This window comes from Thalassophryne amazonica, chromosome 1 (assembly GCF_902500255.1).
Source record: "Thalassophryne amazonica chromosome 1, fThaAma1.1, whole genome shotgun sequence".
Lineage (NCBI taxonomy): Eukaryota > Metazoa > Chordata > Actinopteri > Batrachoidiformes > Batrachoididae > Thalassophryne > Thalassophryne amazonica.
In genome coordinates this window covers 138,362,909-138,387,328 of record NC_047103.1, presented here as the reverse complement: position 1 = coordinate 138,387,328, position 24,420 = coordinate 138,362,909, and the positions used below count along the sequence as shown (strand labels likewise).

At 40.7% G+C, this 24,420-nt stretch overlaps 1 protein-coding gene across 2 annotated transcripts in view; it reads left to right on the top strand.

The window, feature by feature from the left end:
- The window catches only part of LOC117514902 (interleukin-1 receptor accessory protein-like 1), a 1,012,041-nt gene that overhangs the window by 649,944 nt on the left and 337,677 nt on the right, over positions 1 to 24,420 (top strand). The gene's annotated exons all lie outside the window — the stretch shown is intronic.

The window sequence follows — 24,420 nt, the reverse complement described above, 5'->3', positions numbered from 1 at the left end:
ATGTCATGATGGAATAATTTGCAAAAATGATTTTTTAAGAGGTTAAAAAGGTGTGCACATCATCATTCCAGTCTCTTGTAGGCTCACATGTACCAGTATTATGGAGACACATTTCAGCACACAAAAAGGTCAAGGTCAAAGTCAAAGGTCAAGGTTACAGAAAGGTCAAATACTAAAATCACCAAAACATTGCTGGTTGCAATTTTTGCTTTTTTGCCTCCAAATTTTGTCTTCATGGTGGTCGTTCCTCGTGGTAGTCTCTCTTGTTCATCTTTTGGCAAGATGCCCGTCACCCTCAGGGTGACAGTTTTCATTTAAACATTTATTTGTTCTCTTGTGCTTTTTCTCTGGCTTATATGCAACCTTGAACACATGCAGCCAGTCTGCTCTGTGTCAGCTTGATCCTGTCAGATCTCAGAAGCTAAGCAGAGCAGGATCTGGTTAGTACTTGGATGGGAGACCTCTTTGGAACACCAGCGGCTGTGTGTGTTTCTCCAGGTACAACTGGAGTTGCATCAGGAAGGGCATCCAGCATAAAACTTGTGCCAATTACCAATGCGAATCTTGCTGTATCCGCTGTGGTGACCCCGACCAGAACCGGGAGCAGCCGAATGGAAAACAACAATATGCAGCCTTGAACACACCCACATGTGCACCTCTTTATTTTCTTCTGTTGTTACCTTTTGCAGAAACATCAAGTCTCTCTTGATCAGCAAGGACTAATCATCAATTACACAAGCAAGTGCCAATGTGCTTACTACTTAATGGAGTGCACTTCCACTGCATTTAGATGGGCTGTTTTCTGAAGCGGTTGGTTGTAATTATGTTTCCATTTTGTCACACAGTGTGAAAGATAATAGTGCCCAATGTTTGTCCCTGAGTCTTTGCTGCAATTATAGTCCATTGTTAATCAATTTCACCACTGAGGCAAACAATAGAGAATGAGGCTCTTATGCAGGCGATGTCACAAATCAATCGAGCCAAATCAAAAGAAAACGTAGCCAGGAGTTGTTTGGCAATGCAGCTTGAGAAATATTGTTTAAATTTATTCCGTGCAATACATTGTGTTATAGAGTCCTTGCAGAGAGCAAATCCTTTATTCCTCCATACAATTACATGTAATCACACATATTAAGTTTTAAACTTTTTGATTGACAGGACTGAGCATTAATTGAGACTTGGACAACACACAGCAGGAGTATTATTTCATATTTGTAGTGTCCCTGTTCATTACAGTTCAAAAGCTTCATCGACATCATCATTCCCTGAATGTCAGTCTCACTGCAGCTTATCTGGATCCTTGTCCAGATAGTGAGAATTGCCGTGACAGGATGGACTGAAATTGAAAATCTATTTTTGACATCGACATATGGACCCCTGAATTGATCTAAATGTACTATGAACTGGCTCGATTTTAATGTTATGAATTGTTTGAGTTTCGCTTATTTTGCTGCTACTGCCACATCTTGAAAATCTCATAAAGGTTTAAAAGTCAGTGTGAGGCTCTCTTAACACAGGCCGTAGGAACGTCAACTCTGCCTGTGAAGTCAAAACTAAAATATACATATCCAATAGTGGTAGGTGTTATAAGGCATAAATATCGTATTTTCCGGAGTGAATGTTGTGAGGGGTTTTTTTTCACTTGTTTGGGAGGTTGTGTGACTTATATATGGGTTTTTCCTCCTCCAGAGGTATTTTTTAATAGGTGTGACTTATACTCCGGAAAATGCGGTATGCTCATTTTAACTCACGTTCAGTTCACAGTTTTTGCTGTTACATAAAGCCCCTTTCACACAGGGCTTGCACAGAGTTGCACTGTGCTGTGTATCTGTTACACAGGAATGGCTGCATATGTTGTGTGCAGGGGGGAAGCGTTGGCCCGCCTCTTCTTCTTCTGTGGTTTTGGCTTGCCTTTTCTTCTTCTGTAGTTTAAGCTTCACTGACAGCAAAGTTCAGCAGAGTCCAGCAGGATAAATAAAGCCTAGCAGTACAGGTATGTACTCTCAAACAATGCATAGAAGCTTAACATAATATAATAAACAGGCCAAGGTCCGGTATACAGCAAGGCAGACAGCATGGCAAAGGTACAGATAAGTACAAGGCAAAAATGCATGGTCAAAAAACAGGCTGGGATCAAAAGGCATGGAGAGACACAATTTTATAGGCTGAAACAAAAGGCAAAATCCAAGTAAACAGAGCGAGGTCAAACACACTGTGAGGCAAAACAAGACAAAAGAAAGGCTGGAAAGAGAATGCAAAGATCGACGAGCTGGTACCACAGTGAGGAAAGTGCTTAACTGGCTTAAATGGAGGAAAGGGCTTAAATGGTGATGTAATCAGTGGAACAAGGCACAGGTGTTAGCTAAGGTTCTGGAAGAATGTGGTCTGGTAAAGCAACGAAACAGGAAAATGCAAGAGAGTGAGTAAGTGAAAAACAAAGCAGATCAAAAGCAAGAGGAGTGAGTGACAGGAAAAACCAATGGTGAGAATATAACATGCCCAAAGACCAACAAAAGGAAATGTGAATAAAATAAAAAGGCAAACTAAGAAATGGAGTGATAGACCTAAAAAAGAGAACAAGAACAATAAGAGACTATAACCATAACTAGAACAGAACTGAACATGGCTGAAGTATAAATATAATAACATTCTCAGAAAATAAAATAGAAAAGACTATAACCAAAACTAGAACAGAACATGGCTGGAGTATAAATGTAATAACCAACTCTAAAATAGGAAAACAAACTACGGGCTGACCAGAAAATGATGAACAGAAACAAAACCAGAGCCTACAGAAAAACAGATAATGCAATGTATGACTAGAACAAAAGATAAATTATAACAGATAACAATATGAAAAACAAAAGGAACACAACAAGATAATAATATGCCAAAGATACATGATGATCATAAATGGGCAACAAAGAGAATCAAATAAGTGGAGACAGACTTCGACAAGAGACTAACCCATACCCTCGCCCTGGGCCAGGACCCACCCTGACAGGCGGTCGCTAATTTTATATGAAATATGAATTTGAAGGGAAGCAAGCCACTCTTAGCTTACTGTGATTTATCATGGAAAGTTCAACATTAAACAAAGAATGGTGTTGTAGTGCACATTAAACATTGAACTGCATCAAATCAAATCATGCCATCAAAATTTCCTGAATCATGTCCTGAATCATATTATATATAGCCCATATATCAAGTCATATACAGTGAGGAAAATAAGTATTTGAACACCCTGTGATTTTGCAAGTTCTCCCACTTAGAAATCATGGAGGGGTCTGAAATTTTCATCTTAGGTGCATGTCCACTGTGAGAGACATAAGCTAAAAAAAAAAAAAAAATCCAGAAATCACAATGTATGTTTTTTTTTTAATAATTTATTTGTATGTTACTGCTGCAAATAAGTATTTGATCCCCTACCAACCAGCAAGAATTCTGGTTCACACCGACCTGTTGATTTTTCTTTAAGAAGCCCTCTTATTCTGCACTCTTGGCCTGTATTAATTGCACCTGTTTGAACTTGTTACCTGTATAAAAGACACCTGTTCACACACTCAATCAATCACACTCCAACCTGTCCACCATAGCCAAGACCAAAGAGCTGTCTAAGGACACCAGGAACAAAACTGTAGACTTGCACAAGGCTGGGATGGACTACAGGACAACAGGCAAGCAGCTTGGTAGAAGACAACAGCTGTTATGCGTATGTATTAGAAAGTGGAAGAAACAAGATGACTGTTAATCTCCCTCGGTCTGGGATTCCATGCAAGATCTCACTTTGTGGGGTAAGGATGATTCTGAGAAAGCTCAGAACTACACAGGAGGACCTGGTCAATGACCTGAAGATTGCTGGGACCACAGTCACAAAGATTACAGTAGTAACACATGATGCTGTCATGGTTTAAAATCTTGCAGGGCAGCAAGGTCCCCCTGCTCAAGCCAGCACATGTCCAGGCCCGTTTGAAGTTCACCAGTGACCATCTGGATGATCCAGAGGAGGAATGGGAGAAGGTCATGTGGTCAGACGAGACCAGAATAGAGCTTTTTGGAATGAACTCCACTTACCATGTTTAGAGGATGAGGACAACCCCAAGAAAACCATCCCAACTGTGAAGCATGGGGGTGGAAACATCATACTCTGGGGGTGCTCTTCTGCAAAGGGGACAGCACAACTGCACCGTATTGGAAGGAGGATGGATGGGTCATGTATTGCAAGATTTTGGCAAACAACCTCCTTCCCTCAGTAAGAGCATTGAAGATGGGTCATGGCTGGGTCTTCCAGCATGACAATGACCCCAAACACACAGCCAGGGCAACTAAGGAGGGGCTCTGAAAGAAGCATTTCAAGGTCCTGGAGTGGCCTGGCCAGTCTCCAGACCTGAACTCAATAGAAAATCTTTGGAGGGAGCTGAAACTCCAAACCTGAAAGATTTGGAGATCTGTATGGAGGAGTGGACCAAAATCCCTGCTGCATTGTGTGCAAACCTGGTGAAAAACTACAGGAAATGTTTGACCTCTGTAATTGCAAACAAAGGCTACTGTGCCAAATATTAACACTGATTTTCACAGGTGTTCAAATACTTATTTGCAGCAGTAACATACAAATAAATTATTAAAAAATCATACATTGTGATTTCCGGATTTTTTTTTTTTTTTTTTTTTTTAGATTATCTCTCTCACAGTGGACATGGACCTAAGATGAAAATTTCAGACCCCTCCATGATTTCTAAGTGGGAGAACTTGCAAAATCACAGGGTGTTCAAATACTTATTTTCCTCAATGTACAATATGTGTGTGTGTGTGTGTGTGTGTGTGTGTGTGTGTGTGTGTGTGTGTGTGTGTGTGTGTGTGTGTGTGTGTGTGTGTGTGTGTGTGTGTGTGTGTGTGTGTGTGTGTGTGTGTGTGTGTATATGCTATTGTTATATAAAAGAGAGACGCACACCCCGATCAAGAACCCTATTATACAACACTTCTGATTAAATGAGGGCCTTCAATCCTCTTTGAAAAGTGGATTAAAATGTTGAAAAATACCCATTAAAATGTTGAAAAATACCCAAAATGTAAGAAGGTTTTTGGATTAAAATCAGCAGATATTTAATTGGGTTTTCTGATTGATAAAATTGATCATTCCAAATTTCATGAAGAGTGACTGAAGACCTCTTGAAAAGTTGATTGAAATATTTAAAAAGACGTATCTCATCCATATAAAAAACAAAAAAATCATCCAATCACCCCCAAAATGTAACATATTTTTGCTGTTAATTTGGTGAATCATTCTTTGAGCAATCCTGCTCACAATCAAAGCAAACACCCAACAGAGATGAGAGAAAACACAACCTGTGTTCTCTTGAAAATACTGATGTGTGTCATAAATTCCTGTTGGTGTTCTGGGCCTCAGCATGACCCTGACACGTCACCCACACCGTATTGCAGGTCTCCATCACATTAATGGTCTGTAAAGCATCACTACAACCTCTTTGACTTTAGCTAAAATGCAGCCAAGGTTATCGATTCAAGGCGCACGGGTGAGTGCATGCATCACAGGACACAATCGTGACTGATTTAGAGCAGGGGCAGGGAGACAAAAGTTAAACAGTCCAGCATTAATCATGCGACCAGACAGAAAAATTGCAGCTTGGGGTTCACATTTAATATTGCCAAGAATTAAATGAGAGAATCTTAAGGAGGCTCATTACAGGTATTTAGTGAGATCGATGTGGTCGTCATCATTGTTATGGTGCTCAGTGGTACCTTATGGCATGTATATGCAACCCCTTTACCCCTTGAATGGTCAAGGTTTCTTGTTCTGGGTAAATCAACCATCAGGGATGAACGTCATGGCCGGTGTGAAGTCATTGAGAAAGGAGCCTCCAGCTGTTCTTTGACCTGACATCATTCAAAATCAGTTCTGCCCTCGTTTGTGGGTAATACGAGTGAAGCTACACGCAGCGGCATGAATCTCACTCATGGTACACTGAGTCCCAAACAGGAAGTGCCAAATTTTGAGTCCACAGTGAAACAGGAAATGTCAAATGTGAAACACTTCCTGGATTGACAGATGAGATGTCATGGAATCTTGTGGGAACTCAGTGGCAAGTTAACACTGAAACAGGAAGTGCCAAATTTTAAGTCCACCGGGAAACAGAGAATGTCAAATGTCGAACACTTCTTGGCATGGGTGGAGCTAGAACAGAGGCCAGGGTTGCGCTGGACTGACTTGAAATCTGAGACAGATGATTGACATGTCACAGCATCACACGTGTGGTTGAAAAGAGCTTCATTTTGAAATCAGTGACCCATATTGACTGCTAGGTTCCTCCTGTACCATAGTTGGTGCTGTGTACCACCACAAAAAAGTTCTAATCCACCTTAGCAGAAAAAAAAAAAGATTGACCATGATTTTAAACTGAAAAATGTCGTCTGAACCACAGACTCCAAATGACACTAAAATTATATTGGTGACTAAACAACCGTATTTTATACCAGAAATGAGGTTGTTAAAAGCAGCATTTCTCCTTTAATTCAGGTTGCCTTATGTATACGTGTTCCTCCAATGATTTTAAACAAGCAGGCAGCTGTTGATTCATGAGATATAACGTGAAGACGCTCAGGCTGAAAGAAATACAGGTAATTTACTCCTCCTCTGTTCTTTATAAAACCTGTGTAACCTCTTAATTTTGCCCTCTGAAGGACTTATTTTAAAATAACCTAATTTTGCTGTCTGAGTGACACACCAGTGACACAACTTTAGATAAATAAATCTAAAATTATCTTCCTTAAACTGAAAACAATTCTCTACAACTTAAATTAATAAATTCATTATAAATCAAAAATAGAAAATCCAGCTTCCTGTTGAAGTGGTGTAGAGGAGGACTTTCTTAAAAAGAAGACCTGACAGTTCAACTACAAAGCCAGAAAGTACATCTGAGATGAAAGCCTAGATTTTATGTTTTGGTGAAAGAAATTTTTGTATTTCTTCATAACTGATGTAAATAAAATCTTGGAAATGTTCATGTTTCCATTGCCTGACTTGTCTGAAGAAAACTGGCAATAAAACTGATTATTATTTACAGGTTTTATCAATCCATCCATCCATCCATCCATCCATTTTCTTCCACTTTATCCAGAGTCGGGTTGCGGGGGCAGCAGCTCAATCAAAGCCGCCCAGACCTCCCGATCCACACACACCTCCCCCAGCTCCTTCGGGGAACCCCAAGGCGTTCCCAAGCCAGCCGAGAGATGTAGTCCCTCCAGCATGTCCTGGGTCTTCCCCGGGGCCTCCTCCCAATGGGACGTGCCCGGAACAACTCTCCAGCGAGGCGTCCAGGGGGCATCCAGAAAAGATGCCCGAGCCACCTCAGCTGACTCCTTTCGACATGGAGGAGCAACGGCTCGACACCGAACCAGTCGGAGCTTGTACTCGCGATCTCGTTCTTTCGGTCATGAGCCAAATCTCATGACCATAGGTGAGGATCGGAACGTAGATCGATCGGTAAATCGAGAGCTTTGCCCCCCTACTCAGCTCTCTCTTCACTACGACGGTCCGATACAGAGACCGCATCACTGCAGATGCTGCACCGATCCGTCTATCGATCTCACGCGCCATCCATCCTTCACTCGTGAACAAGACCCCGAGATACTTAAACTCCTCCACTTGAGGCAAGGACACTCCACTGACCTGAAGAGGGCAAAGCACCTTTTTCCGGTCGAGAACCATGGCCTCGGATTTGGAGGTGCTGATTTTCATCCCGGACGCTTCACACTCGGCTGCAAACTGCCCCAGTGCACGCTGAAGGTCCTGATTTGACGAAGCCAACAGAACCACATCGTCCGCAAACAGCAGAGAAGAGATTCTGTGGTTCCCAAACCAGACCCCCTCTACCCCCTGGCTGCACCTAGAAATTCTGTCCATAAAAATAATGAACAGAACCGGTGACAAAGGGCAGCTGTGGCAGAGGCCAACGTGCACTGGAAGCAGGTTTGACTTACTACCGGCAATGCGAACCAAGCTCCCGCTGCGGCCGTACAGGGACCGGATAGCCCTTAGCAAAGGACCCCGGACCCTGGGCCTTCTCCAGATTCACAAAACACCTGTGGACTGGTTGGGCGAACTCCCATGAACCCTCGAGCACCCGATGGAGCGTGTAGAGCTGGTCCAGTGTGCTGTGACCAGGACGAAAACCACACTGCTCCTCCTGAATCCGAGGTTCGACCATCGGTTGAATTCTCCTCACCAGTACTCTGGAATAGACCTTACCGGGGAGGCTGAGGAGTGTGATCCCCCTATAGTTGGAACACACCCTCCGGTCCCCACCCCGGTCTGCCAATCCAGAGGCACTGTCCCCGATCGCCACGCGACGTTACAGAGGCATGTCAGCCAAGACAGTCCCACAACATCCAGAGACTTAAGGTACTCAGGACGATAATGGATGAGTCCACCTCTGAGTCCCCAGTCTCTGCTTCCTCTTCGGAAGACGTGATGTACTCAGAGGTTTTATCAAGTTTTTGAAATTTGCTTTCAGTTTGAGTTTCAGGAAGATCATTTTAGAATTTTTTATCCTTGTATTCCTTGTATTTGAAATGGCATAAACAAAGTAAAATGTATGAAACACCAAGTGTTCCAATACTTCTGGAGGGCACAGTATCCTAACCTTATGATGAGTGAAAAATGAATGTGGTATTATTACTGTTTTGTTTAAGAATGTTTAATTTTATACAGTTATAGACTTTTGATTTCAGTGTATCCATGATTATGCGGACCTGGTTTGCATAATTGTGGGTACACTGAAATCAAAAGTCTATAATTGCTTTATCATATGGTAAACAAGAAAATCGGGAGTTTGTCAAAGATATGAAAACTGAAAAATCAATCTCAAGTTTCAACTCTTTATTATTACTGTCATACTGCACCAACTGACATCCCATCGATCGACTGGAGATGCCTGTTAAGTCCGTGATGAAGAGTCATCAGGCTTGTTTTCTTATAAAGTTCGCCATTCGCCTGTCTAGCTTCCGCGTAAAATTGACAGAGTACTCTGTCAAGCATCCGTCTGTCATAAGTTTCAAAGTTGGGCGCATGTCCATTTTCAGTGACGTACTTGCAAAACAGGTTGGCTGCTGACTGTGTATTTTTGCGGGTGTTCTTCGCATCTTTTTTGTGTAAAATTCATTTTAAGCCAGCGTCGCTAACAGACGCAAACCTGTCTTCTGCCATCTTGTCAACTAACTGACAGCCAAAATAGGCATTGTATTGTGTGTGTGTGTGTGTGTGTGTATATATATATATATATATATATATATATATATATATATATATATATATATATATATATATATATATATATATATATATAAAACTTCTTCTGGGTGTCTTTTTGGTTTTCCTCATCAGGCTTCTTCTTGCACAGTCACTCATCTTTGGAGAATTGCCTCCTCCAGGCAGATTTACCATACAGTACCATATGTTAGTAATTCTTAGTAATTGATGTAAATCAAGTAAATGCATAATGTTCATGAATCCATCACTGACCCCTCTGAAGATAACTGGCTGTAAAAGTGATGATATAGTTGTTACATCAATGGGTGCCATTACTTATGCAACGCAGCATTTTGGTTTTTCTGTTTTCATTCCATTTTTGACATGTTACAAAGATTGGACTTCACTGAGAGTTTAAATGGCATCATTTTTTTAAATTGTTGCATACAGATGCCTGATTTTTAAATTTGATTTCAACATTCACACCTGTTATAGCTCCTTCGGACACCACTGTATATATATTGACTAAGCTTTGGTCTGGTGACCCCAACGGCAACTGCTGCTTGTTATATCTAGCATCTGTAATTTCAGTGTTGTTTGTTTGTTTTATTTTTTGGTACATCATAGTAGGCATCATACCATAATGTGGTTCTGTCACTGTTAATTATGGGGAGATGTTAAATTATGTGAGGCTACAGGCAGATGACAGAATTTCAAGGACTTTTCTTTTGACTTAAATACAACCAAGGACAAAAAAAAAAAAAAAAAAAATCTGATTATCCCTGGGTTTAGCAGCGGGGTTATAATCTTCCCTTGGGGGAATAGCTCATTCATGCCTTTCCCTTCTAATGCAGTCCACATCTTACAGCTGTATTACAGTGCAACAACATGGTAATTCATGATAAGGGTGGAAAAGTAATGCCTGAGGTCACTCTGACAAAGGCAGGAAGCAAACATGTAATTTAAGCTGCCCGTCTGAGCTTTTTTGCAAAATGAATAGTTGAGATTCATTGTGATATTCAGTCAAATTTGACCATTTGTCTTCATTGAACACATGATGCTCCACATTGTCAGATAACCTGGAGAGAACTGTAGTAAATCATAACACGTTTGTCGCAGGTCTGTTGCCTTTCGACCACCATTGTGGTACTGAAGCGCTGTGACCTTTCAGAAAAGCTTTATTTGTAGCCACCTATTCAGTAGCATGCCCAAAACTGTGTCATTGATTATTGAGGTTGCTTTTCAACTGTGTTCAGCCTATCCTTCCTTCAGGATTTTCTGGGGTCATGTTCACCTTTATACACATTCGTACCCAGGAAAAGGCTTTTAACCCTCTGGGGACAGAGGGCATTTTTTGGACAGTTCACTCGCCTGGCATAAATGTTTTATTATTGCTGTTAACAGCTCTTCTTGCATCCCAAAATCAGGATTTATGTCTCTTTTTTTCAGGACAACCTGTACTTTCAAAATATGTATGCTATAGTTGTGTTTTATAAGTATAATAAAGGTTTAAAATCAGAAATAAAAAAGGAAAAAGTAAAGCGGAAAATAATTTTCCGCACATATTTATTCAAAACACACAGCAAACTACAATAAACAACTCTTGACACATTATAAAGCTAATTTGGGCTCTTGTGTGAAAGACTGTACAACAAAAAGGGTCAAACAATGAACACAAATGCACATTTTGAACAATATATACAAAATGGTCTATGGGTTTTGTTTGTCTTCATCTCAAAGCAATTTCTGTCTGCTATTACACAAAGGTCACATCACAAACATCTACTATGAATTTGACTGTGTGTTTGTTCTGTCTTGCTCTGAAAGCAGTTTTCACACTTTGAGGCTCATTCAGTTTGAGGAGTGGCCCATCTCCTATGGAGCTAAATCAAGGCCAAAGGTTTTGTAATCTGAAAATAAAAAACATTGAAAGAATACATTTGAAACTGAAAATTCAATGTTTGTTCTTGAATTTTATAATCATTTAAAAAGTATTATCAAAAAAAAATGTGTGTAAGATATACATTTTTCAGTTTAAATAAATTTTTGATTCAACTCTAATTTTTTTGATCAAATAATTTATTTTCATTCGTATTTCTTTTTTCACCTTCAGATCTTATTTTTCAGTTTCAAAGTTTTGGCCCCGTTCTGGCGTGTGAGGGTGTGGCTTCAGTTGAGAGGGGTGTGGAATTGTGAGTGACAGAGCAATTGGTCCTCACATGATGTTGCTTTCAGGAAACATGGGTACTTTGATAGATAATGACTTAACACTTTCTCTCCACTGTATTGTCTTGATACCTGTAAATAAGGTGATGCTAAAGATGTCTATTACAAGTAATTCTAGACCACTGTTGGGCATTTTTGATGTTTTAAAAACTGGAAAATATGCAAGATTGTAAAGTTTAACACCTATACCCAAAAAACCGATGTGTCCCAAATCCACACAAGACCGTGAACGCAGCGCAGCATCAACCGCATGAAAATGAGGCAGGTCGCTCATTTTACAGGCTGCAGTGGACTGTTATGAGCTTTCTAAGTGACACACAGAGAGACCTGGCTCAGCAGATCTGAAGGAAACTTTAATATGGCCACAACCAAGCAGACCGCCCGGAAATCCAAATCCAAAGCCGCCCGGAAGAGTGCTCCGGCTACCGGCGGTGTGAAGAAGCCTCGCCGTTACAGGCCCGGCACTGAAACGCTGTGAGAGATCCACCACTACCAGAAATCCACCGAGCTGCTGATCCACAAGCTGCCCTTCCAGCACCTGGTGAGAGAAATCGCTCAGGACTTCAAGACCGACCTCCGCTTTCAGAGCTCCGCTGTGATGCTCTGCAGGAGGCCGGTGAGGCTGACCTGGTCGGCAGCTTGTGGATCAGCAGCTCGGTGGATTTCTGGTAGCGGTGGATCTCTCTCAGCGCCACAGTGCCGGGCCTGTAACGGTGAAGCTTCTTCACACCGCCGGTAGCTGGAGCCCTCTTCCGGGCGGCTTTGGATTTACGGGCGGTCAACTTTGTTACATCGTCATTAAATTCACTATCTGGTACAACATACGGATCCACTGAACCAACTGCTACACATCAATCACAATAAACAGCTTTATCTCGAGGGTTTAAAGCCTCGGAATAAGCTTTCATTCTCTTATTTTCTTTCACGCACCAGCCGTGTAGTAAATAAACAATGGAGACAGGAGCAGAGTCATTATCTATCAAAGTACCCACGTTTCCTGAAAGCAACATCATGGGAGGAATGATTGCTCTGCTGTTACTCACAATTCCACGCCCCTCTCAATTGAAGCCACGCCCTCCCACGCCAGAACGGGGCCAAAAGTTTGAAACTGAAAAAATAAGATCTGAAAGTGGGGAAAAAAAGATCTGAAGGTGAAAAAAATAAATATGAATGAAAATAAATTACTTGATCAAAAAAAATTAGAGCTGAATCAAAAATATATTTAAACTGAAAAATATATATCTATGTTTTTATTTTGATAATACTTTTTAAATGATTATAAAATTCAAGAACAAACATTGAATTTTCAGTTTCAGAATTTATTTTTTCAATCTTTTTTATTTTCAGATTACAAAACTTTTGGCCTTGATTTAGCTCCATACTCCCCCTCGCTCCATTGATATGGTAAACAGTGCTTTATGCCAGAGCGAGAGAGCTTGCCACAGGGTTAACCAGTAACATTCACGGGAAAACTAGTCGAGCAATCCTGATACACACTGAGCATGTGAGATTGTATAAGAGGCTCTCCGTCTGCTCACTTTCACTTCCGCTGTGCGTAATGGCACAGGGCGCATTGGAGCAGCCGGTGGGCTATTCAAACAGGTCAACTGGGAACACATCACTCCTAAACACAATCTTTGGTGTGTCATGTGAGGTGAATCTGCCCTACGATTGGATTTTGGAAAACCATATGACAGTGAACCAATTCTGATTGGACACTCACATTGCTCACGTCATCACACAGCTTCTATGAGGAGTACAAAGATGGTGGATGGTGGCTCGAAAGTCCGCGGAGTTAACTTTTCAGCAAAAAAGTAAGTTTCTATCTCATATCATTAAAAAGTTATTTATACTTTAGAAAAGCTTGGTCTCAGCTGTCGTACACGATGGCGTTGGACCCAGAGGGTTAAACACCTCCTGCAATGTCTGCATATCTCCTGCAGCAGCTAAGGGACAAACTAGACCGTTATTGAAAGTAGAGAGACACAAGCACATTTTAAATTCAGTGCACAAACATACAGTAGTGTTCAGAATAATAGTAGTGCTATGTGACTAAAAAGATTAATCCAGGTTTTGAGTATATTTCTTATTGTTACATGGGAAACAAGGTACCAGTAGATTCAGTAGATTCTCACAAATCCAACAAGACCAAGCATTCATGATATACACACTCTTAAGGCTATGAATTTGGGCTATTATTAAAATAAAAACTAGAAAAGGGGGTGTTCACAATAATAGTAGCATCTGCTGACTGAATGCCACACTACTATTATTGTACTATTATTATTTTTTTACTAATAGCCCAATTTCATAGCCTTAAGAGTGTGCATATCATGAATGCTTGGTCTTGTTGGATTTGTGAGAATCTACTTAATCTACTGGTACCTTGTTTCCCATGTAACAATAAGAAATATACTCAAAACCTGGATTAATCTTTTTAGTCACATAGCACTACTATTATTCTGAACACTACTGTATATACCTTTTAGTAAAGCTTTTGCTTCCCACACCACCTTTTATACCCCTGTTCTACATACAGGGTGCTGTTCTACCATTGCCCAAGATCCAAAAAAGTGCAAAAATGGGATGAAACTACTTAATCTTAGACTATCTTATAAAGTGCAAACCTGGCAACTGGCTCGCATATAAAGTACAGACCTGGAAACTCACCAGAAAACTCAGGTAAGGCGTTGCGCTCTCGGCCAGAACCGCAACAAACGCTGCTTTGGTTTCAAAGTTTCAAGCTGTACTCACTGGGAATACCCTGTTCAAAGACATTCGAACATGACTAAAGCTGTTAAGACTACAAAAACGCTGAACTTGCCATGCACAAGAGACGATTTTGCGAATTGGGATGAAATTTTTGAACAATTCAAAAATTTGACACAGATTTCAAAAACGGAGCAGATGATGGCTGTAACTACTATGTATACCAAGATTGTTCAAGAGTCACAAATGGGTGAAGAAATTACTATGATGGACTATTTGAGATTAAACGGGAAGGAACGGCGTTCTGTGGAATAGGCCCATTAGTTTTGTGAACACTCTGGCTGGTGTGTTTGAGTTGAGGGTGTGGCTTCCTGTGTTCATCAACTCAAATCCAATTCACATCAGTGGAGAATTCAGAGACAGGGCGTGTCAAATGTTTGAACAGCATAAAGCCAAATTAATGATTTTGCTTATTTATTAGACTATAAAATTATATTGAACTGAACTGATGTTTCTTATTGTGATTTCTTATTGCATTCTCGTGTTTTATATACAAAAGCAGATTAATCCCTCCCACTGTTATCATAAAAAGCATTACTATATTACAGTTATGCTCAAAGGTTTACATACCTGGCAGAATTTTTGAGTTTTTTTTAGCCAATTTTTAAGAATATGAATGATAACACAAAAACCTTTTTTCTCACTCATGGTTAGTGGTTGAGTGAAGCCATTTATTGTTAAAACAACTGTGTTTACTATTTTTAAATCATAATGGCAACAGAAACTGCCCAAATAACCCTTATCAAGTTTACATACCTCTGTTCTTAATACTGTGTATTACCCCCTTTAACATCAATGACAGCTTGGAGTCTTTTCTGGTAGTTTGTGGATGAGGCTCTCTGATGGTAAAGCTGCCACTGAATATGTCTTGGACTTACAAAGAAATACAAACAGTATGGCACTCTATGGTAAATCTGCATGGAGTAGACCCTTCTCAAAAACTGAGTGACTGTGCAAGAACGAGAAGAGTGAAGAAAGCCACCAAGACACCCAGACAACCCAGAAGAAGTTATAGGCTTATGTGGCTGTGATTCAAGAAATTGTAGATTGGAGAAATTGTAGATGTAGAATAAACGGCGAACAACGAGCTGATAATGTGCATGTTGATAAAAGCACTCACCCTCAGCAAAACCATAGTGTCTGCCCAGTCTGTTATCACAGATGAGATTTTTGTGCTTCTGTTATGTTAGATTTTGTGTGACACATTAGCTGACTGTTGACAGAGATGGCTGGATGATTGGCTTAACATATACCAGCAATCGCTGGGTGACAGACAAATACATTCACACTAACACCTGTGGTCAATTTAGAGTCTCCAATTCACCTAATCTCTGTGTCTTTGGAAGTGGGTGGAACCCAGAGCAGTATGAGAGAACCCAAGTAAATGTGAAGAACATCCATACTCCACACAGAAAGGACCGGGTCGGAAGCAAACCCAGGACCTTTCCACTGTAAGACAGCAGTGCTATCCACAAAGCCATTGTGCTGTGCTTTTATAAATGTATGTATTTATCCATGCATTCATTTTTAAAAATTTAAGTATACATTTTTTTTAATCATCAATTCAACTTAGTGTAGTATTAGAGTCATGAAATTAGGACACTCAGTAATACTGATTGTACAATGCCTTAGTTGTTAAAATACATTAATTCTCATCAGTGCTATCAGGCTACTTTCCAAATCCACTTATTCTGATCAAGGATCACAGGAGGGCTGGAAGCTATCCCAGCAGTCACTGGGCGAGAGGTGGGGTACACCCTGGACAGGTCATCAGTCTATAGTAGATTTGATACATATAGACAAATTAATGCATTCACACCTACAGCAATAAACCTGCATATGTTTGGACGTTGAAGGAAGTTGAAGCACAGTTGAGGCGACACTGCTGTCCACTAAGCCACCATGCTGCACCTCATCGTCATCATCATCATTATTATTATTATTATTATTATTATTATTTATTACTTATTATTATGTACAAAAAATGTCTTGAAAAGTAAACCCTTACCCTAAAGTGGTGGGGGGAGGGGGGAGTTCTGCCTTCTTGCCCTCCTAGGTACCCACCTGTACTGTATTAACCAAGAGGAAAACTCTTCAAGTGGAAAGTGAAATGGACTGCATTTATATAGCACTTTTCCATCTGCATCAGACGCTCAAAGCACTTTACACGCTAATGCCTCACATTCACCCCGATGTCAGGATGCAAGGTACTCACACTACATACCAGGATTAAGGACCTTGCCCAATGGCCCTTAGTGATTTTCTGGACAGGCTGGGATTTGAACCAAGGATCCTCTGGTCTCAAGCCCAATGCTTTAACCACTAGACCATCACCTCCCCTAATGCTACTTCATCTGCCAGTAAGAAGGTTATATCACATGCGCATCAGAAACAGACTTCATGTATATTTGAAGTGAAGGAGAGCAAAATGTGTTTTCAGAACTTACACCTCTTCAATCAATCAATCAATCAATTTTATTTATATAGCGCCAAATCACAACAAACAGTTGCCCCAAGGCGCTTTATATTGTAAGGCAAGGCCATACAATAATTACGTAAAAACCCCAACGGTCAAAACGACCCCCTGTGAGCAAGCACTTGGCGACAGTGGGAAGGAAAAACTCCCTTTTAACAGGAAGAAACCTCCAGCAGAACCAGGCTCAGGGAGGGGCAGTCTTCTGCTGGGACTCTTCAGCATTGACTGCACCGTTGGCTATTATCACTGCCCTGGCGCTGACCTCAAAGTATTACCCAGAGTGAGACTGACGTGCAGTGTTGTTCTGTTTGAATAAGATAGATTTGTTGCATATTAAAAGTGAAGTAGAACATTAATGTGGTATTAAAACGTGCACGTGACTGTGCTGAAGCAGTAACGCTTCACTGACTGCTCACTCCATTGGCAAACCAATGCAAGATGAAATGAAACAATGTGAGAGGAAACATTTGTCCATATCAGGCAAAATTGTGCAAAGTTTATCAATGAAATTGACATGTTTGATCACTATTTGAGATTTTTAATCCCCTCAGCACTTTTTGCAATGGGAAGTTGTTTAATTAGAAACATGAACTTATTGATCATTTAGCGCAATAACCGGATTGTATGCTGCCTGTGATTTAAATCATGAGTCACTGTTTAAAACTGCTGCAAATATAATTTTGTCTGCTAAGGTACACAAAAGAAGTTAGTGATAACACATCCACAGTGTGTTCAGCTGAAATGAGATGTAAAATTATCGAACAGTTTTGATAGCGACTAAAATTTTAACACAGCTTCTGTTTACTTCATTTGGACTTGCATAAAAATTAATGAGGGGTAAAAACACTTTCAATGCATGAAGGTTTTTGCTAATATTTTAGCTTTAAGGCAGGAAGAACTGAACAGGCATCATAGAACAATTTTGCTATTCCTTTTCTTTTCTAAAATTCTTCTGTATTATTCTGTTGTATTACAGAAACATCTGGAAAGGTCATACTGATATTTAATTTGTCTTTCTTTCATGTGCATTTGGCATTTAGATCATCCAAAAGTAAAGGAAACTAATTAGGCTTTGATATTTAAATATTCTGATACTGTTATTAAGTTTAACATGTAATTAATAATGTTCCTGGAATACGTGTTTAATATTACCCTCCCAACACTGGTCATCAGAATTCTCTACAACTTGGAGAGTCACTTTCAACATTTTGGATTCCTCATGATTACTGAATCAGGTTTGGGTCCAAATGGTAACCCTCCATTGTTTTTTGGATTCCTCATAAGCTTTCAAAAAATGTATAGTTTACCTTGACAAAAACAAATAAATAAAAAAAAATTATACAAGGCGCCTAGCTATTTCTGAAGGCCACCGATATTGGAAATCCAAGATCATCTTGGATTTCCAATATCGGTGGTCTTTTTGCATTTCATTGGTTTTGGTTTGTTTATTCTCTTGCTGGGTTTTTTTTCTGTTTGGGGCTGTCTGTCTCTGTTTCTCTTGTCTTTTCTTTCTCTTGGTTCTTGGTGATGGGTGTTTCTCTCTCTCTCTGGCCACGCCCTGGTTCTGGTGCTTTCCTTGCACACCTGTTTCTCATTTGTTGATTGTTACCTGGGGTTATATAAGCTCACTGGTGTGTTTGTTCCTCATCAGTTTGTCGTGCCTTGTGCCTTCATACCAGCTCTGTTCCTGCATTCATGTTCCTGCCTGCCTTATAGTGTGTACCTGACCTCCAGCCTGTTGCCTCAACCATGCCATTTGCCTGATGTTTTTTATTCCACTGCTTTTTCTGGATTGCTTATTCATGTACCAACCTCTGCTATCCACCTCTGTAAAGCCTTCTAAAATCCAGAGCCGTTTGAACGAGCTGTACATTTGTGTCCTGCAGTCCTGACCATCCAGCCTGATAAAAGCAACTTTGTTCAAAAACAACTTTAAACAAAATGGAAACATTGTTTATTATTAATATTACTATTATTATTCATTTCATAAGCTTTCCAAAGATCCATAGTTTTCAAAATCTCCCCCCCCAAAAATTTGAATGGATCTATGAATTGTTTCATCAGACACTTGACTGTGATGTTGTGCAGTTCAGGACACAGACAGCGTAGCTTATTTGAAACACCTGGCAGCCCAAAAGCAATGAATGACTCCTTTGTTGACAGTGATGAAGTTTTCTGGATATTCCTAGATAACAGGGGTTTTGTTGTTGTTGTTGTTGTTGTTCCCCCAAATCAGTGTAATTTTCTAGGAAATAGAAGCCGGCCATCCTGTGCCATTTTGCAGGATTTATTTTTTAGTCATTCCACAGGGAAACGGACCACCCTACAAAAAATTAAGCCAATTCGATGCAAACTTTGGTCAGCACAGTTCGTTTTGTGTCTGTAGAATAAACGTCTCCCCCACTCAATATCTGTGAATTAGTGTTCTATCATCAAGTTTTCTGCTTGCTTAAAAACCTACAGTCGTGTCATTTCTGTTGTCTTTGAGTGTATTTTATTAGGAAGCAGCTGCTGTGCCCAACATCAAGGAACTGCAAGAATACCATTCAAAGTAAAGTCAACAAGCATAACAGTCTCCAGTGTAGTTATTTACTAGTACACACATTTTTATCATTACATGTACCTCAGAGCATGTAGAATTTCAATGTCTCCTAGACCCCACATTCATGCCTTGCGTGGCTATCACCCCTCGTATACTGTACAGCTGCTTTTGCAGCAGGCTCTCTGGTCTAGCCCTAACCCTATCTACTCACCACGTTTTTTTTTTTTTCTTCATTATCTCACTTTCCTTGCTGGTAATTGTTGATTGTACTAATTTCACATGTACGGTGTTCGTGATAACTCTTTGCCCAATAAGCAACACAAATGATGGTCATGACAAAATCACTATTACGATCTCCATAACAACAATGCTTCTTGTACATTACAGTCTAATCACAGTAGCTTCACAGTGCAGCAAGACATGAGAAATGCTACTCCGTACAGCCATTTTGTTTTGAATTCCAGTCATGCATGCACCAAGTGTACAATGTGGAAGTGCTGATGATCCCCATTATTGAATATTTTCAAAAAATTCTTTAGTTTTGGCAGATCAGTCCAATGTGAGCTGTAATGACATCTGTTCACGTGTCAATCCCTCGGTGGTGAGGAAGATTGTCGTTTGATAGATTCCCAGATGAGATAGAAAATGTACATCTGTGATCAATCTAGAGACTTCTGTGCATGGGTTTGTTTGATGTCAGAATGTCGGTGCACACCGACAAAAAGATAGATCCTTAGTCTGGTCCAATGGCTGGGAAATCCCAGGCGATCGAGGTACTGCAGCCTTCATCGACTATTACAACCATTGGGTTACAGACCATCAGTTCCTCCACCTAATGCACCATTAAGGACTTCTTGTTTCACCAGAGCCCTGTTAGCTGTCTCGTGTTCAGGGGTCCTGTTGGGCCTTCTTGGTTACCATAGTGGCCACAGGGCACACAAGATCCCCAACATATTTCACCCCAGCAGACAATCCCCTATTTGATTCACTGGCCAGGTGTCACGACATGGACAAGGAGTTGGAATTTGACACTCTGTAATGACAATGTCACAACTAATACAAGGAAAGAATCAAATCAATTTTATTTATATAGCGCCAAATCACAACAAACAGTTGCCCCAAGGTGCTAAACAAACAGCTAAGAATCAAATTACTCATTTAGATATGGGGGCAGAAGTGAACATACCCTTTAGCTTCCCTTTCACTCATATTAAGTACTGCAGAACTTCAAGGCGGAACTGATAATGGCTGTTGTTTAACTCTTGCGGTGCTTGAGGGAACGCTGCCTGTGATATGATTTTATTTGCACAACACCAGTTGCTTTCAGGCACTCGCCAAAGCGAAACTTTAATGCCCACCAATGTATGAGTATTTTGAGAAAAAAAAAATGTTTTGACGTTATGGTCTATCTAGATTGTTAGTGGTTTAGAAATGTAGAACTTCAAAGTGACCTACTTTTTCAGACATCCCTTTTTGAGTTCCTCATAAAAGCTGCTGCAACATTGTGAATTTTATCAAAGTCTTTATTAGCTGCACAGATACAATGAAAATTAACAAACCCAGGTAGCTGATTGCATTGCGGTTTCTTAAACAATAAGGCACACAGATCTTTTACAGCGCTTGAACTGTCCAATAATTTGAACTCCTTTGGAGATGGCGAGGAAATTAGCAATTCCAGTGAACAGTGTGCTGCTGGTGGGCAGGGGTAGTTTGAAATTTGTTTGTCAGTACAGCAGACTTTGGAGCGGCTGTTTGAAGTTAGCAGACGCAATATTAGTCACAGTAAGACTGCAAGCACTAAAGATGTTGAGAAAAGTGCAATTTCTCATTACTTGGGTTATGGAAAATCTCTCTTATAGACAGTTTCTGTTAGAATCATACATCTAAATTGATGATAATATCAGAAGGGCAAAAATGACCAATTTTTGTACTAATGTTAGTACAAAAATCCTGTGTCACAGGATTTAGACTACTTCACACGACACGTGTGTGTCATTGAAGAAAATTTTATCTGCAGCATTCCAGTCCAGTGCAGCTGTACTGTATATGTACCAAGTTTCACTGGGGACGTAACCTGCAATGGACTGCCATCCCATCCAGGGGTTGTTGTAGACCAGTGGTGCAGAGGGTGCAGGTTTTCTTTGCAGCCATCGACTCCAGCAGGTGATTTCACTGATGAACCTTTCCCATCTGCTCAAAGTGATGTTAATGTCTTCCTAGGTGTAGGACGAGAGGAGATTCAGCCTACTTGTACCAGTCATTGCATGTTACTTTAAGGTCATGAATTTTATAGTGATTGGACATGGTGGTGGACAGAGGGAGATGTCAGTTGTTTAGACATATCTCACATAGCTTCTGATGTTTTTTCTAGGATCACTACTCAGAATCTACCAGCTCTAGACCCCCACCCCCTAAAATGTGTACAGTTATACCTCACTTGCTCTGATTTAACCTCAGAGGGGTAACATTTTTAGAGGACAAATACGTAGATTGAGGCCCATATAATTTCATCATAATATCCAGAGTGGAGGAGATTTGGGCCACAAAACCTGGTAAATGGTCAATGGACTGCATTTATATAGCGCTTTTCCATCTGCATCAGACGCTCAAAGAGCTTTACACATCAAATGCCTGACATTCACCCCGATGTCAGGCTGCTGCCATGCAAGGTGCCCACTACACACTGGGAGCAACTTGGGGATTATGGACCCTTAGTGATTTTCTGGTAAGGCTGGGATTTGAACCGAGGATCCACTGGTCTGAAGCCCAATGCTTAACCACTAGACCATCACCTCCCCTGGTAAACATAAAGTACTTTACAAAATTCCTTATTTTGGTGAGTCTAATTCTCAGTACTTTTGATATTTGACATTGACATGTCTCATGGGCTTGAACAAAAATCAACACTTTAGGGGGAAACCTCTCTTCCCCATTGCACATGTATAAACAAAAGTATGTTATAACCTTGTGAAGCGATGGGTAGTCAACAGACCAGTTTCAAAATAAAGACAAGAAAAGTTGAGCAAATTACAAACTCTGCTAAATTGTCAAGACAGTAAAAAGCTCAAGCATCCCAAATGGATGGCAACCATGGTACCAAAACAGTTAAGGGCACCTAACTGTAGTTGTTATGGAATGCTTTTTTGATGTGAAAAATTTCCACCAATTATTTTGATGTCCAGAACCCATGGTGTGTTAGTAGCAAGTTCAACTTGCTTGCCTCTACTGGTGGTTGACTCTCACTGCAGTATTGTATCACTTCCTGTTCCGGAGCACAGCGGTGTTTTTCTGTATCTGTTAGCTGTTTAATCTGCGCAGTTAGATTGATCTAGTTAACTAGATAAGGATTTGTTTCACAGTGTAATATTCACGTGCCTTAACTAAAGCACTCCCTCTGCTGAATCACCTCTAAATTATTTACACATTATTCACTTTGTGTGTTTTTAGGAATCCGCTAGCTTAGCGCAGCTACTAGCTCTTAGCCGGTTTAGCATGGCGGCTTCTCCTGTCTCTCCAGCACGTTTCTGCTCTGGGTGTGAAATGTATTCCTCAGCCTCCTTTAGCAGTAATGGTACTTGTAATAAGTGTAGCTTATTCGTAGCTTTGGAGGCCAGGTTGGGTGAATTGGAGACTCGGCTCCACACCGTGGAAAATTCTACAGCTAGCCAGGCCCCTGTAGTCGGTGCGGACCAAGGTAGCTTAGCCGCCGTTAGTTTCCCTCTGGCAGATCCCGAGCAGCTGGGAAAGCAGGCCGACTGGGTGACTGTGAGGAGGAAGCGTAGTCCTAAACAGAAGCCCCGTGTACACCGCCAACCCGTTCACATTTCTAGCCGTTTTTCCCAATTCGACGACACACCCGCCGAGGATCAAACTCTGGTTATTGGCGACTCTGTTTTGAGAAATGTGAAGTTAGCAACACCAGCAACCATAGTCAATTGTCTTCCGGGGGCCAGAGCAGGTGACATTGAAGGAAATTTGAAACTGCTGGCTAAGGCTAAGCATAAATTTGGTAAGATTGTAATTCACGTCGGCAGTAATGACACCCGGTTACACCAATCGGAGGTCACTAAAATTAACATTGAATCGGTGTGTAACTTTGCAAAACCAATGTCGGACTCTGTAGTTTTCTCTGGGCCCCTCCCCAATCGGACCGGGAGTGACATGTTTAGCCGCATGTTCTCCTTGAATTGCTGGCTGTCTGAGTGGTGTCCAAAAAATGAGGTGGGCTTCATAGATAATTGGCAAAGCTTCTGGGGAAAACCGGGTCTTGTTAGGAGAGACGGCATCCATCCCACTTTGGATGGAGCAGCTCTCATTTCTAGAAATCTGGCCAATTTTCTTAAATCCTCCAAACCGTGACTATCCAGGGTTGGGACCAGGAAGCAGAGTTGTAGTCTTACACACCTCTCTGCAGCTTCTCTCCCCCTGCCATCCCCTCATTACCCCATCCCCGTAGAGACGGTGCCTGCTCCCAGACCACCAATAACCAGCAAAAATCTATTTAAGCATAAAAATTCAAAAAGAAAAAATAATATAGCACCTTCAACTGCACCACAGACTAAAACAGTTAAATGTGGTCTATTAAACATTAGATCTCTCTCTTCTAAGTCCCTGTTAGTAAATGCTATAATAATTGATCAACATATTGATTTATTCTGCCTTACAGAAACCTGGTTACAGCAGGATGAATATGTTAGTTTAAATGAGTCAACACCCCCGAGTCACACTAACTGCCAGAATGCTCGTAGCACGGGCTGAGGCGGAGGATAAGCAGCAATCTTCCATTCCAGCTTATTAATTAATCAAAAACCCAGACAGAGCTTTAATTCATTTGAAAGCTTGACTCTTAGTCTTGTCCATCCAAATTGGAAGTCCCAAAAACCAGTTTTATTTGCTATTATCTATCGTCCACCTGGTCGTTACTGTGAGTTTCTCTGTGAATTTTCAGACCTTTTGTCTGACTTAGTGCTTAGCTCAGATAAGATAATTATAGTGGGCGATTTTAACATCCACACAGATGCTGAGAATGACAGCCTCAACACTGCATTTAATCTATTATTAGACTCAATTGGCTTTGCTCAAAATGTAAATGAGTCCACCCACCACTTTAATCATATCTTAGATCTTGTTCTGACTTATGGT